The following is a 15,513-nucleotide window of genomic DNA, read 5'->3' as shown; positions in this document are numbered from 1 at the left end:
CTTTGCTGTTCCCTCTGGTTTGCTCTCTGACTCTGCTCCCTGCCTGACCTTCTGGCTTCCTGATTTCACTTGTTCCCAGACCCACTCTGTTCTCAGATTGACTTCCTGGCTTCCTGACCAGCTTCTACCTGAATTCTGCCTGCTCCACCTGACCCTGGTTAGCACATCAATCTCCAGGTGGCCCCAGACCTGCTGGCCCATGTCCTGGCATGATACTCCAAAAGTCTGTAGCTATAACTCAGGAATAATATTGTTTTATTGCTGGCTCCTAGAAGATGTTTGTCTGGCATTGGTACAACTGTCATAGCAAGGAGTCCCACAGCAATCTACAGCTTACAGGCTGGATCCAGTCTGCAAAAGGATTTTTCCAGTCTGCAATGCATGGAAGTTTATATATCCTACAGTTAGCTGAATACACTTTACATGAATAGCAAGAATGCTCTATCTAACGACAGAATGTCTAACTGCCACCTTTGGCCTGCCTTAAAACCCAGCTTTGTTAATTGGACCCCCTAGTAGTGAAATATTGGCAACCCCTGGCCTTAAATTTTCTTGGATATTATCTTAGCCATATCTTGGATACCTTATTCTCCTGGGTAAAGCAGGATATAAAAATGAACAGCTAGCATTAGTTTTGTTTCCCAAGATGTCTCTGTCATGCTGTCAAGGTTTTCCCTAGTTTAATCAATTTCATCATCTTTTCTATTTCTTCCAGAGAGTATGACTGGACACTTTTGTTTAGCTGAGATGTTTGTATTGATACCACTTTTCAATCAACTCCTTACCATGCATCCAATCATTACAACTAAAGCAGAAATAAGGAAGTACACTTTTGAAACATGTGATGCCTCCTGAGTCCATTCCAGTCTGGAAGGGAACCTGGAAGAATAATGGAGGTGACAGTATCATTTTCCTGGAAGCCAGAGGCATCAGAGAGAAATTAGAGAGGATGAAATCCTCCCCAGCCTATTCATATATGTGGCAGGTCTTGAGGCATTGCAGATATCCCATTATATTCCAGAGGAATTTTGAAGGAGATTCTAATCTGCTAGGCACAGTTACTCAGAAATCTCATTAATACTGCAATCTCTGAAAAGATTGTCTAATAGGAGGGCATTCTAAGAAATCAGCTGAAATGATGGATTATTATATTCCAGGCCCATTTATTAAAGCTAAATTTTGTTCATTAGAAGAGATGGTAGAGATTAAATTTTGTGTGTTATAAATAATTACTGGCAGGAGGGTCTTGTCCTACAGGGAACTCATTGAATGAACATATGTAAGAGCTCAAACACCAAGGGAAAAGGTTTTTCACAATGAAATAGCTCATTATTAAAGTGTATGCATCTCATCATAAATATAATTCAAAATAGAAAATAGGTCTGTTAATGATTGTACTGTGAGAAAGCTTGCATAATATTTTTCTGCACTATGCTTGACTTCAGCCAGTGCCATTTGTTTCTCACTTTTGTGAAACCTGAAACAGATCCACGTTTCAAAAAAATTGTAGCATCAATTACGCTATTTAGAGTTGTGAAGATACATGTATTGTCTTTTCATTGCAGGATAATCCCAAATACTTGAATAACCACATTTAACAAAGGACAGACTGCATGACTATGCATGCCAATGCCAGTCTTGGTATATATCAAGATGTGCCCAAAATGTATTTTGTTGTGTTTTGTCCCTTATCCCTTTAAAGATAAATGCACCAGGAAAAAAACCAAAGGTTAAAAAACAATACATTAATACATTGAATACTCTTTCTTCTTGAAATACATTAGGCAAGATGCACTCCCGAGGGAACAATGCTGAACTTAGGCTCTCTCTCTCTCTGTTCTTTAAATATACGCACAAAACAGAGTGAGAGCGCAATACACCCTGCACCCTTTTCCCCATTTTGCCCCCCCCACACACGCATGCACGCGCGCATGCACGCACATGCACGCGCACACACGTACATGCACACACACACACACAGAATATCATCTCTCTTCCTTGGTAACTGTGAAATCTTTTCACCCCCTTCTGTTATTCAGGAAAATATTATGTTGAACTATAAAAAATTGTCTGAGTAAGGTCTGAATAAAGGATCTAAGAATAGGAGCCCTCCCCCTCCAAACACACACACAGGCAAAATCTATACATACTCATTCACTTTCTCTCACATATTATGTATATTTGCAGCTGTGTGGATGGAAATGCAAATGTACATCTGCACATATATACAAGATTATTTTCAAAACTGTATATGCTGCAGAAACAACCCCTCATGTTTTCATGTCATGAAAATATAACCTTTTTCCAGTGTGTAGCAGTAAAAAGCATTTGCTGTTCAAATATTAAACTATGCTTTTGTTCCAAAATAGAACAAGCAAGCAAAAAAACTTTAAGCTGTAAAACAAAAGGCATTATGAAAACTGGTAAACTAATTCTTTAAAAAATCTATTCTCATGTATAGTTGATCAGCCATGTCACTTCAGCAAGGGTTTATAAGAAAGAAGCAGAGTCTGGTTCTGGTGATGTAACAGGGACATTTCTAAGCAACTACCTCTGTAGGGGCAGAACTTCTCTCAAGTAGGAGTAGAATTGGAGTCACAAATAGATATGACTTTGCCAGTTTCCTCTGAAATGTATGAAAGGATGAGACAGAGCAGGATGGAGCAATCTGTTTTGGTTTATAATGGTTTGGGGCAAAAGACTAAAAAAAAAAAAAAAATCTAGTCAAACTGTGTAAAACAAGGGAATAGAATTAGGCCTGCTCTGACTTTAATTATAAAGCAACAGATTTTAAACTAAGACACCAAAGTAGAAAAACCCTTGCACTTTTAAGCAAATATCTGTGGTTGAGCAACTTGGCTCCACAGATGTGCACCTCTGATATTCTATTGAACAGGTTTAGTGGCCACAGTAACTAGCACTTGCCCTTCCCTTTCCAGAAGGAAGGAGGTGAAGGCACTCACCCTATTTTTACATTTCCCACTCCAGCTGTTCAGGGTGCTGGCAGGGATGTGCACGCACGCACACACATATGCACACACTTTTCTTGCACTGCAGAGCAATAGCATCCCTGCTAACTTCTTTGTAACACAGCACTTGTATTACCTCCTCAGACAGCAACTGTTCACTGAGCCTCTCAGCTGGCAGGGATATCAGATTGCACCTTACAATATGACCTGAAAATGAAGAGAGAGAGGCAGTGTGTAAAAGTGAGACTGAGAGGAAACAGGCAATTTTCCAAGCACCCCTAAAAGAGGTACTCATTTTAATACTCAAAGTCCTTGACAAATCCCCATTCTCCCACTGATCTTGGAAGGTGATCTCTTGCCATTACAGTCTCCTTAAAATCTGCTTTATTATTTAGTAGCTTTCAATACAAAAGCTGCATTTTTTGGAAGTATTAAAATATGTGATTTGAAGCTGCGTCTTCCAGGCATTAGAATGTGTGGTGTGAGTATTCAGCAGTGAGAGTATGATGGATGAATCCACATAAAGACCAGCCTCTATGTAAGGAATATCAAGAAAAAACATAAGAAAAACCAAATCTTACCTGGCAGAAGCAATCCCAAGGCATGGTGCCTACCAATTGGCAGCAGGTGAGCGCACACACAAGCATACACACATACACATGCACACTGTCCCTCAGTCTGAAAGGGAAACAAGTTTGAGGGAAACCTCCTGTCAGAAGTTATCCAGCCTAGGGAAAGTAGATCTTATACGGAAGTAGAGACACAAAGAAACCTAGGAGGTGGGGGAACTTTTGTTTTGCCTGAACAATCTGTGCTTGTCTCCCTTCACCCCCCTCCTGACACCAGCACTTTTTTCCCCCTTTCTTTCTTCTCTCTCATAGATTGCAGGATATTGGTCACATTGGCAAAGCAATGAACCTGGGTGCTGTGATGTGAAATCTTGAAGAGCAGTTCAACCCTCCTTGGAATATTTCTTTGCAACTTGCTGCAAGTTTGACGCACACACGTGATTGAGCTTTCTCTTAAAACAAAAAATAGTCCTGATCTTCTTAATTGCCTGTTCCCAGGAAATAAAAATCTTCGAGGGGAAACTAACAAAAGAGGTTGGGGGTAGGGAGGAAACATTATTTACAAAACTCTTACTTACAAAGCTCTCTTCCCAGGGTTTCTTTTACATCAGCAGGACTATACAGTGACGTTTATTTGCATCCTATTTTTTCAGGAATGTGTATTTATTTTAAAACATGCCCTAGTCCCTCAGAAGTATCCTGGAGAACAGGATCCTATAAGACATACCCCCAGCCAACATGAGTAGTGCCTTAAAGTGATAGATGGGCATGTATTTGAGTCCTCTCATTCCTTTAAAAATGTTGAGATAGCCAGCATACTTTGCCAAAGGAAAAGAAATTTGTTCAGCACACTCCTGCCAACTTCCCCTGTTTTCCAGCCTTGTATTTTTCTTGTCACAAGTTTTTATATGTTTAAATGGGAAGCATTCATTCATAAGATGATGTTATTCTAAAGAATGTGATTAGTTTCAAATGCAATCATTTAAAACATGTTGGTTTTAACTTCAGCAAGTTTTGCTAACTTTTGAAATGTAATTATACCGACAGAGAAAGGTGTAACTGAAAACTCTTCTTCCTTCCCCTTTCCCCAACCTCAACAGACATGTTTCTATGGCAGCTAAAACCTTGGTGATACTCAAACTATTACAAAGCCAAATGCATTCCCTTGTAGTAGACTTCTACATTACTAGATTTAAAACAAATTATTATATATTTATTAATTCTTCATTTTGAGTTGTTGCAGTTCTACCCTGATGCATACAAATTACGCTTTGTATATCAGTGCTTTATACTCTTATTTTGTGGTTTTAGAAATTTGGATGTCAGGGTGTCTAATAAGCCTGAGGGGCCATGAGGTTTGAGAACATTCTGGAGAAAGGCCTCCAAGTTTGTTTTTTCTATTTGAGAAAATAGAGTCTGCACAATATGAAGTCTGTTCTGGCTTCATCCTACCTATCCCAACTGTTCATCTGATCACTGGCTTGACTGATGCCTAGGCTGCATTAATGAAGATAGCTTCTGATCTCTGACTCTCTGCCTCTCATACCCTCCCTGCTCTTTGAATGACAGAAGTCCTTACTCAAAATCTACAAAGCCATAATCTTGTACTTTTTAAAGTTGCTCCTTGAAGACAGGGTCTCCCAAAATACACACTTGAACTGCAATTGATTATTGTTAGGCAAGTGCCGAACCATGATTACTGATACAGACTGGATAAGAATGATTCATATGTTGTTATCTTGTCTTCTTCACAACTTCCACCTCAACCTACTACTGGGTTGCCTTATACACCTGTTATATCCATTTTTTATATAAAAGTTCCCGGGCCACAGGTATTTACTGCAAATTTAAGCAGGACCTAACACAATGTAATTGTCAACCTAAATGATTCCTCAGGCCCTAGCTCAATGTCCATCTTAAAATAAGGCACCACCAAGAAACAATTCTTGCATAACAGATCATGACATACCGTCACTGATGCATTCTCTCAAACCTGATCTCCTGCATGGGAGCACAGGGCACTGTCGAGTCAGTCAACTGAAATGAACTAATTTCAAAAGTTGATAAGACTATTAGTTAAATAAGGAGAGTTGCATTTTCCTATTATTCTAGAAGAAATTACTTATTTATTTATATTCCACCTATAACCAAAACAAAAGTAGGTAAGAATGCTTTAGAGCAAAGTATCTAGGTAATGTTAGTTACTTGAAGTCTTTATCTGTACATTCCTATTGTGTCTTAGTCAGATGAAATTAGAAGCAAGACCACCTCTATTTCTAAAGCAGGGGTCTAAATTAATTACATTCACTAAATCTAATTTATCCTTAGTAAATGCCTTTTTTCTGTGTTTCAAGAGTAATCTTACTGCCTATGGTTGTCAATGCTCTAGTAACAAATCATTTTGTGGGCCAATCTCTGAAAACCTCAAACCATCACAAACCTCTAAGACAAATCTCCATTGAAACACCTGCTTCTTCTCAAGAATACTTCATAAGTGCTAAACAAGTAAACATTGCTCCTCTCTGAAGGACTCAAAATAAATGGTTTTCTGCCCAAGGCTATTTTCTACAGAGAAATAAAACATTTTGTTAGAACATACCCTGATAGAGCTGCATAAATCAAAGAGACTTTACTTGGAAAGATTAGCATAACCATGACAAATCTGACTGAACAACTGTAAGAAGACTATTGTTGGTTTTGTGGTTTTGCTCAATGGGAAAATAAAAAAAAAGAAAACATGAGAACTATGTTAAAAGGCACATGGCTCAAAATTTTTATGATCATGGTGGAGCAAGTGTTCTAGATGTTTGTTGTCACTTGGAAAGAAAATCCACAATAAAGAGCATTCTTCACAGTGGCACCATAACTATTTAGACTTAAACACTTGGCTAAATGATTGGTCATTTTGGGTGCCTATACCTATGCAACAAGATTGCTTTGACATGCTGTAGTTACAGCCCATTGATTAATCAACTCTGTTGGAGTGTGGTTATAACTACGCTCCAGCAGATTCCAGCGTCAGGTGTATCAACATCCCTGCACTGAAAAATGGCTGCAGGGTGCTTTAACTAGAGCTTGTTCAATGAGGTTTAGTTAAAGTGCCCTCACCATCATTTTTTTGTGTAGGGACATATGACATATAGGACATACATATGACACTTCAGGTGCTTTAAATAAAGTGGCTCTCAGGGCCGCCCTAATTAAAGGCCCCCCAACCCCCACTCCCAGAGAACCTCTAATAAATGCCCATAATTACTGGTACCATGTTATTACCTGAATAGTCCAACAAAGATCTTGGGCTTGTACTAGGCTGTAGACACTTTCATAATAAGAAATAGTCACTGCACTGTGGAACTTGCAGAACACAACCCTTGTTCCTGCAATGATCTCCTAGATATATTCTGTACACAAGAGCTAAGTTTAAGTTGGCAAGATGGAGAAAGGACTGGGGAAAAGATTATTCCTTATAAAAGGGTGGGGGACAGACAAATCCTTACAGAAGCTTTTGCAGGAAATGTGAGGTTGAAAACACACATTTTACACTAATTTGAGCACATCTGAGGAAAGGCAGCTTGTGGCCAAAAGCTTGTTGGATCCAGTATGCAGTGTGTTCAATAAAAGACATCACAAAAACACTTCTTTCTCATATACACAGCCCACATAGCATTCTTATGGAGACTCCACTGTAAACCAGTGTAGATGAACGCATCATACATCTTGGCATTAAATAAAGGGTCTGCAGGAGCCTAGAAGAATGACAAGAAGCAAAGGAAGATTTTCTCTGATGAAGAAAAACTGGAAAACAAAAATCACAGGGAGAGGGTTTGATGGAAGTTTTCAAGTGGGGAAAAGAGAGAGAAAAGAGAACAAGTCATATGTTATTGTTATATTTAACAGACATTGCAAGGTTACCAGTATCCAGAGAATACAGCCACACAGCCAGAGTTACTTAAAAAGGCACTTGAGTAACACATCACTTTGGAGCCTAAAGCATTCTGTGTCCATTAGAAATATGGAGAGAATTTTAGTTTTGCAGAATGTAACACCGCAAACTGGAATTTTTCCAGGCCACCAGAGGTTAACACTCTTAATCTTAAAAATCCCATGGCACTTTCTGTAATGCAGATAAGCTCTTTCAACTAGTTTTAAACCCGAGAATTCTGGCTAAAAATGTGGAAAAAGAAGGCATAATGAATTGTAAAGAAAAGTTTATTACATAGAGGGTGTTCAACTTGTGGAAAGCTATGCTTAAGATAGGCACACTAATGAACAACAGCCACATGCAAAAGCTTGCTAAGGAAGATAGCTGAACAGAAAAGCACTGTACAGTCAACGTTATCTAAATGAAGCCAAGTGCATTGAGCAAGAATAGGCATATTTCTTGACCAAAGATAGGCAGACAATCTTTCTTTTCTCTACAACTTTACAAACTTACCCAGATGATTTAGTGGATATAGCCAATAGCCATCAGTTTATGTTGAACACAAGGATTCTAACAGTCAAAAACTTAGATGGATGCACTATAAAACACTTCATTTCTCATGTACTCATTAACAAAGGAAATATTCAAAAGCACCCTTCAGTCCTCTGGTGAAGCTCTGAGACAGTTAAATAAACTCCTGGTAAAGTCTATTACTCTCACCCACTGAAGCTGCTCCATCTTGTATAAAAAACTTACATTTTATAGAACATTTCCCACCTCCCAGCTAAATGCCCAAATCACTAGATTACAGCCTGCCTGTCTTTATAGCTCTGTAAATAGTTAATTCCATGCTTCAACAGAAGAGAATGAAAGCACTCCCCCACTCTAGAAAACCTTAAAGTCTGGTGGTTGGGGCACGCACCTTCCTGGATGGTAGGAGATGGGAATCGAAGTCCCCTCAGGTAAAAGAGGAATTTCAAGTTGTGCCTTGCATCCCAGCAGTGTTCCAGCCACTGGACTATTGGGAACAAACACACGGCCTCCTCCTCCAGTTTTGTGAGAAGGAAAAGATTGTCCCAACTTAGATACCTAACTTCCATAAAAGGGTTCATAGCTGTGAATTCTAAATGAAGAAGGTACCACCTTTCCACCTAGACTGAGGTACCTCATCTCCCCACAAATCATCATTCTCTAATGGTGAACAGAGCATGCAAACATAACACGAAACACTTCACAGTGAAGATCTTCAAAGATGTTCCTGTTTTTTTCTGGAGTCATTCTTAAAGTTGGATGCCCATTTTTTAAGCACTTCATTGGGTGTATATCTCTGTACCCTCACTTATTAGGTACCTTAAGGGCACCTGGACCACTTCTAATGTTGTATCTGTCCATGACTTTAGCCAGTGTTCCAGCCAGGATACTTGCTATCATGGATCCAGTGTTAAGGAGCTAACTTTCCCCATGGATTTTGTGAGGTACCTAAATCAGGGCTGTAGATTCCATTGGGCATGTCTACACATGCATTTAAACACTCCTAAATGAAATGTGCATTAGCTTAATTCGCATTAAGAGGGATTAGGCAGGCATTTACAGATGCAGGTGATAAAGTGCATTAACACTGTGTGTGTGGACTGACTCGAGACTAAAGTTAGTCCCAAGTCAGTCCACACGCATAACGTTAATGCACTTTAACATGTCTACACATTTGTTAAATTATTTTAACTATTTGTTCCTAAATTTTGTGGAATCAGAAAAAAATAAATGCCTTAAACTTTGATCATACGAGTTATAAGATGACATAACCACTTTGTGGGGAATTGCTGGCTCTGTATAGCAGAACAAATAAGGGAAAGGGTTTGTTCTTTGTAACTCCTCTGCAACTGCTTCACTCACCGCGGCCTTGTAGATAGCAAAAAGTATGTACAACTCTGATTTCCAGGTGCAAGAAGGAGGTTTGTGAACTAACCTCGCCTCCCCCATAAATTCCCATCCTGATAACAGCAAAGCAGTATGAGCTAATGTTTGTTTGTAGCTGCTTTTCCTAGCAAACTCCACTACATGATCACGTGAGTTGTAAGCAACTGTTAAAAAGTATATAAGACTCCTGATTTTGCTCTTGGGGGAGAACCCCTTCCAAGTGCTTGAGAGATCCACGTCACTTTGGAGTCCCCCCTACAGCTGTAGTTTCTTTTGAATAAAAGCTTCTGCTGACCTGACCCAAAAGCATGCTCCATGTGTTTCCACGACAATTCCTGGTGCTGTGATTTGGATCCAGAACACGTGTTGAGGAAGGAGGACCGCGGACTGCCCGCCCCCGAATCCCAAGTGCCAAACTTGAGAGGTAAGAGTCCTAATTCAAAATCTCTATTGGGGTTTCGGAGGAGGACTGCCCGTAGGCTCCCAACTTGGCCGTGGTAACTGGATCTGAACCTTGTTAAAGCAGGTCAGTCTGAACCTTACTGCCGGCTAAAATTTTCTGTCTGGTAATCCTGTCTGGTAACGTACGTTTTATTCAGGGAGAAACTGTTTGAAGCACCTTCATCCAACAGCACATTGGGCTTGTAGTTAATTAACTAAGACGGTGTAGGGGAGGAGGTCTGGCTGACTGAATGTTTGTGTGTGTGTGTGTGTGTGTGTGTGTGTGTGTGTGTGTGTGTGTGTGTGTGTGTGTGAGTATTTAGAAAAATGAGCCACTGACCAGGTCTGAGACTAAGGCTGGGTCTAGCCACCCCAATTCTGCCTAAAAAGGTAGTGTTGAAAGCAAGAGGGACCAGCTGAAACCTCGTGACCCAGTGGACAGGGTGTCTGAGTGATTTTGTCTTTTCCAAACCCCTTGTCCCAGTAGCTTCTGCCAAAACAGAAGTGAAAAGATCCCTTTGTGTTTCCCTCCCCATTTCCATTTTATGAGCCGGTGTTGGGTCAGAAGCCTTTTGTCTGGGCGGTGAAAAACTGCAGGGCAAGGCACTGAGCAGCCCAGACATCCTAAATAAGCCTATCCTACGTCTCCCTGTGTGACTGAAACAAAATATAATACAAAATATAGTAACTGTGCATGCACCCTGGACTCCAGGTGATCTCTACAATTTAACTAAAAAATTCCCAAAAATCAGGGAAGACCCAGAAAAATTTCAGGAAGAATTGCAGACTGTTATAAATTGTTATATTTCAACATGGGCTGACATTAATCAGCTCATGCGATCCATTTTGCCCAAGGAAACTATGGTGCGTCTGTACTCTGCCTGTACTTAGCCAGATCAAAACCCAGGGGCTGGCCAAGACTTTATTGACAAGAGAAATGCTTTGGTTCAGGCAGTTCTCACTATTTGCCCCCACCCCCCCGCCCAAAAGGCAGACTGGACCAAAATAAATACCTGTAAACAAAACAAAAATGAACACCCCAGTGACTATTTGGAACGCCTCAAACAGGCATTTGAACGATATTCAGGAACGGATGACCCAGTCGAAAATGCTAAACAAGCAATAGTGGCAGCATTCGTTCAGGGACTTAACCCTAAAATTGCTGAGAAAATTCAAACAGTAATTATTGGCTGGGAAACTAAAGATTTGACTGAAGTCCTTGCTGCAGCTAAACATTTTCATAACAAATTGGAACAGTCTAAAGACAATGCTGAGTTTAAGTTAATGGCCTTACAGATTTCTCAGTTGCAGGGTCCAGGTAGAGGAAGGGGAAGCCCGGGTAGATTCAGGGGAAGAGATAGATCCTTGGGCCCACAAAAACCCAGGCTATGGGAACCAATGTCATTATTGCAAGCAAGAAGGACATTGGAAATCAGAATGCCCCAACAGCCCCGGCCAAAGACCCAGACCCCAGCCCCCACCTCCTCTTCCTGTCAATTTTCCCAGTGTTGAATAGGACAGCCTGAGGGACAGTCACATCATCGCTCCTTTGCTTGCTACTGACCAATCTGGTCTGTTTGTTGAATGCCTTATTTCTGGTAAACCTGTCTCCTGTCTTATTAATACCAGAGTGTCCCACTCCACTCCAAAGGCTACTGAGTTTCCTTTCCTACCTCATTCTCCTGAAACTGTAAATGCTGTTGGTATAGGCAGACAACCTATCGTACATCCTGTCTCTGAACATGTCTCCATCTCTATTGGCCCTTTGTCTGAAAATCATGCCTTTCTTCTTAGCCCCTGTGCACCTGTCAACCTTCTTGGAAAGGATTTGCTGTGTAAACTGGGATGCGTGATTTATTGTAGCCCAGATGGTGTTTACCTTGAGGTATTGGAACATAGGGAAACCGAGCTTGTGGCTTTGCTAACCCAGGAGTACTCTGATCCTGACACTTCCTACTTGCAAGAGGAACTGTTGGCACGAGTACCTCCACAGCTGTGGTCCACCCATGCGAATGAAGTGGGGCACATGCTGAGTGCTGAACCAGTGCGAATCACCTTGAACCCTGCCAAGCCACTTCCTCTTGTCCCACAGTACCCCATCTCAAAGGAAGCTGAGGAAGAGATCAAGCTTGTCATTTCCTCACTCCTCGAGCAAGGGATTATTGTCCCAACACGCTCCCCTTGTAACACACCTATCCTACCTGTCAAGAAACCTGGTAAAGATACTTAACGCTTTGTGCAAGACCATTTGAGCTGTAAATGCTGCTGTTTTACCCGCTTTCCCCATGGTCCCTAACCCTGCTACTATTCTTTCCTGTATCTCTTCAGATGCTACATATTTCACAGTAGTGGGCCTTTGTTCTGCTTTTTTCTCTATCCCCGTTCATGAGGATAGCCAGTATCTGTTTGCATTTACTTATCAGGGACTCCAATATACCTAGACAAGACTCCCTCAGGAAAATACAGAGTCCCCCACTCTGTTTTCCCAGATCCTGAAGAAGGATTTGGATCCTATCATATTCAAAGGGGGGTCCACCCTTATTCAGTATATTGATGATCTGTTGTTAGTGTCACCCACTTTGGAGGCCTGTAAGCAAGATACTTTGACGCTCCTCACAGCTTTAGCTCAGAAAGGCCACAAGGCCTCAAAATCTAAATTGCAGATCTGTAAGTCTAAAGTACACTATTTAGGGCAAAACTCAGCACATTTCCAATTCCCGTCTTACTAAGTATGAGAAACTTCTACTGTCAGCTGCAAATGTAACCTTAAATCGCTCAATTCTAAATCCTGCGTCACTTCTGCCAATCGCCTCTGAAGGTGAGCCTCATAATTGCCTGTCTGTCACAACTTAATTGTTAACCCCTTGAACTGACCTCAAGGACATTCCTATCCTGAACTCTGACCTTGTTTTGTTTGTTGATGGTTCCTGTCTTAAAAATGATGCAGGCAAATTAGTTGCGGGATATGCAGTATGCACTCAGTATGCTGTTTTGGAAACCTATTCTTTACCCCAAGCTCGTTCTGCTCAAGTTACTGAACTCATTGCTTTAACACGTGCTTGCATTCTTGCAAAAAATCAAACCACAACCATTTATACTGACTCTAAGTATGCTTTTGGTGCTGTTCATGATTTTGGACAAATCTGGAAACAAAGAGGGTTCCTCACTTCATCAAGGACCCAAATCAATCATGGTTGTTATGTAAAAGCGCTCTTAGAAGCTGTTCAATTGCCTTCTGCTATTGCTATTGTTAAATGTAAAGCTCATGAGAAACCCTTTGATGATGTCACACGAAGAAATGATCTGGCAGACCGTTCTGCCAGAAACGCAGCCCTTTCTGGCCCACAGGCTCCTAACTCTGTTCTTGTTTGTTTTTCAGCAGACCAGTCTCCTTTGGCTAGCCTTTCAAGTCTGGCCCTTCTTCAAAATCAGGCCCTAAAAAAGGAAAAGATGACTGGCTGCATGCAAGATGTTCACTGCACCCCAACTCTCTCTGGCGCTCCCTGGATGGCCACCTGGTGGCGCCTAGAGAGCTTTTGCCACATCTTGCTCGTTTAACCCGCTCTGTGGCCCATACGAGCAAAGGGGGGGATAATTGCTACAGTACAAAGAAATTGGTTTGCCCAAATTTTCCTTCCATGGCACAACAGTACTGTAGCTCCTGTCCCATCTATTTAGCTCACAACATTAGGCAACGGGTAAAAATTACACCTGCAGCCCAACCCTCTCCATGGGGACCGTTTGTAAATCTGCAAATTGATTTTGCGCAGCTACCTAACTGCTGTTCTTATAAGTACATTCTTGTTATTATTGATATGTTCTCTGGATGGGTAGAAGCCTACCCATGCGTACATGCTGATTCCATCACTGTAGTGAAGAAATTGCTCAAAGAATTAATCCCTAGATTTGAAATGCCCCTCACAATAGATAGTGACCGAGGCACCCATTTCACAGGACAGATAGTAAAAACATCTGCCAAGCACTCAACATACAGCAACACCTACATTGTAGTTATCATCCACAATCAAGCGGTGCTGTAGAACGTAAAAACTCTAATTTGAAAACGTGCATTTCAAAAATTTGTGCTGAAACAGGCCTCAAATGGCCTAATGCACTGCCCATTGCTCTTATGCACATTAGGAACACTGTTAACAGAAAACATGGCCTAACCCCTTATGAAATACTCATGGCACGACCCATGAGGATGCCAGCTACACCACCTGTTGCCCCACACCAAACAGACCTACAATTAACTGATGAAACTGTACCAAATTATTGCAAGGCATTAATGAAGTATGCCAGGTCTGTTCATTCGCAGGTCCAAGAAGCCTTACCTCAACCACCAGATGTTCCCTGTCACAACCTCGAACCAGGAGATTGGGTCTACGTAAAGGTCTATCAACGGAAAAACGCACTTCAACCCAGATGGAAGAGACCTTTCCAGGTACTTCTGACCACTAATTCTGCTGTTCGTTGCCAAGGTCACCAAACGTGGACTCACGCCTCACACTGCAAGAAGGTATCACCTCCATTGGACCCCGAAGCAGCTTAATTCCAACCAAGGTTAAGACCTTTCCCTAAGGCCAAGGACAAAGACCCTCAGGACCTCACTCAGGCAAGTGAGGAGCATCTGGGTGCAAGTGCTAGTAACCTCTCCCCTGAACCCAACACCTCAGCCCAGCCAGATTCATCAGTTGAAAAATGAAGATATCATCTCCAGCCTCGAAGAAATTGAATGCTCCCATTCGGAAAATCACCACCTTGATCAAGACCAGGAGCCGATGCTATCAGTCCTTTAGGTAACCTGAGCCCAGAGGACGAAGAAAGACTTTGGCTGCCATCCTGAGTTTAGCTGAATCACAGCCGAACGTGGTCTGTCCTATACGATGCATGTCAACCGAAAGTGCCGGATAAGGCAGAACACCTGTTCAGATTTAAGTACCCTTTCCACCCCAGGCCTTTACTGGCTCTGTGGAAACAGGGCTCATAAAATCTTGCCCTAGAATTGGGTGAAGGCATGCACTTTTGGACGTGTTATCCCTGGTTTCGAAATGCGTAGTGCAATATATCTGAAACAAGTAAAAACTTTCAACCATCACATGAAAAGGGCGGTTAACCCCTTAGCTACCAGAAACACAGGGTTCCATCAATTTGTGAGAACCTTCATACCGTGGCTTAGAGTAAGAGAATTGAAACTAGCCATAATTAACATTTCAGCCACAATGGAAGCTATAGAAAATGCCACTGCGGATGAAATTCAGGCTCTGCAAGAAGAGATCTCCCAGATCTCACAAGTAACTATACAACACCACATAGGCCTAGATTACCTATTGGTATCCCAGGGAGGAGTATGTGCCTTAGTAAACTCCACCTGTTGTGTCTATGTCAATCAGGACATGCGAATAAAAACCAACATTAGCGAAATTCGAAATCAGTTAAGAGTCCTACATCAAGTAGCCTCAAAAAATACCAACTGGGGTCTAAAAGAAATGTAGTCTTGGCTAACCTCCTGGCTCCCAGATTTCGGAGCCCTTAGTAAAAAAATCCTGTATGGAATATTGTTTGTCTTGATAGTTCTGACAATGTTTTATGTCTTAGTGCAACTGATCCTCTGCTGCGTGAAAGCCAGCAAAAAAAGCTTTCGCAAGGCAAAAAAACACACGGCAGAGTCTAGAATAATGGTGTTACAAAAGTG

The sequence above is a fragment of the Alligator mississippiensis genome, chromosome 4 (genome assembly GCF_030867095.1).
Source record: "Alligator mississippiensis isolate rAllMis1 chromosome 4, rAllMis1, whole genome shotgun sequence".
In the NCBI taxonomy this organism is placed as follows: domain Eukaryota; kingdom Metazoa; phylum Chordata; order Crocodylia; family Alligatoridae; genus Alligator; species Alligator mississippiensis.
The sequence above is the reverse complement of the archived record's forward strand: the minus strand, read 5'-3'. Positions refer to the sequence as shown.